General features: G+C 37.8%; 1 long non-coding RNA gene across 2 annotated transcripts; it reads left to right on the top strand.

The window, feature by feature from the left end:
• The first annotated feature begins 222 nt into the window (after positions 1 to 222).
• On the top strand, positions 223 to 1377 carry LOC138126798 (uncharacterized). Of its 2 annotated transcripts, none has more exons than XR_011157964.1 (3): positions 223 to 656; positions 717 to 857; positions 921 to 1377. It is a non-coding gene; the product is annotated as an uncharacterized lncRNA (long non-coding RNA). The 2 variants fall into 2 exon arrangements; XR_011157963.1 differs by having other exon boundaries at positions 717 to 1068; positions 1129 to 1377.

Here is a 1377-nt window from a genome sequence, read left to right as displayed (position 1 = left end):
TTCATTCTTTCGACATTTTCAACATCCAAATTGGGGAAATGACGTTTTGTAAACCAGATTTTAATATTATCAAATTATTTTCAGAATGGTCAAAAAGGCCAATGCTTTTTGGATGATTTTGAAGCACTGGTGCGCGAAATCTATGTTCGCGGTTAACTGTTGCGTTTGCGAAATGTCATTTTGAAGTTAGAGAGTTCAAAATAGTATATTAAGTATAAAGAACGGTAATGACAATGTACGGATCGAAGACAATTGTTTGGAGGAGGAGCTTGCGACGACTCCAATATTGTCTGAGATCCGTACATTGTCATTAACGTTCGTCATGCTTATGAGATTTTTTGCGCGATTGAATCTTTATTACAAAACATTCCTAACTAGAATGCAATGCGATACGACGCCCTTCACATCGTGTTGCCATAATGTCGATTTTTGTATCGCGTTTCTAAGGCAATCTGCAAACAACTACCGCCATTGCAGTTTTTGTGCGCAAATATCGCCAGTTGTGTTGAAAAACAAGCAGTAAAATGAGTGATATTAGTGATTCCGAAAACGAAGTGGATATTAGAAGAAACTTTGAATGTGGGGTGCGTCACAAATAAAGAATTTTTGAAACTAACGACCTCAACGTGTAATTAAGAAGACAAGGAAAATTTGTGGTATGAAAATTTTGATAATACTAATGTCGCGGCAAGTTCGCCAATATTATTTCATTGCAGCGGCAAGGAATGCCGACCACAAGAGCCGTGGGAGTTTCCAGAAAGTGCTAACATCTTGTCTTCAACTTCTGTCTACTTAAATCAAGAATTTTCGAAACCAGCGAACTCAATATGAAATCAAGAAGACAAGGAAAATCCGGGGTATGAACATTTTGACAATTCTAATGTCGCGGCAAGTCTGTTACTAAAATTGTTTCATTGCAGCGGCAAGGTAGGCCGACTACAAGAGCCGTGTGAGTTTCCAGAAAGTGCTAACATCTTGTCTTCAACTTCTGTCTACATAAATGAAGAATTATTTTCGAAACCAACAACCTCAACGTGTACCTAATCAAGAAGACAAGGAAAATGCGGGGTATGAAAATTTTGACAATGCCAATGTCGCGGCAAGTTTGCTAATGCTATTTCATTGCAGCGCCAAGGAAAGCCGACTACAAGAGCTTTATGAGTTTTCAGAAAGTGCCCCCACATCTTGTCTTCAACTCCTGTCTACATAAAAATTATTATAATAATCGATTAATTTTGAATAAACTTTACTTACCGTTCTAGAACACCAAAAATTACTTACCATCGAGTTTATCGTTAGCAACGAGTAAACAGAGCTTACCATCTTGGAAACAGACGTGGTAAACAACCAAATAGAGTACAATCGCGCAAAATAGTT

Source organism: Tenebrio molitor, chromosome 3 (assembly GCF_963966145.1).
Source record: "Tenebrio molitor chromosome 3, icTenMoli1.1, whole genome shotgun sequence".
NCBI lineage: Eukaryota > Metazoa > Arthropoda > Insecta > Coleoptera > Tenebrionidae > Tenebrio > Tenebrio molitor.
Note: the sequence above shows the minus strand (reverse complement) of the source record. Positions and strands in the feature narration are given on the sequence as shown.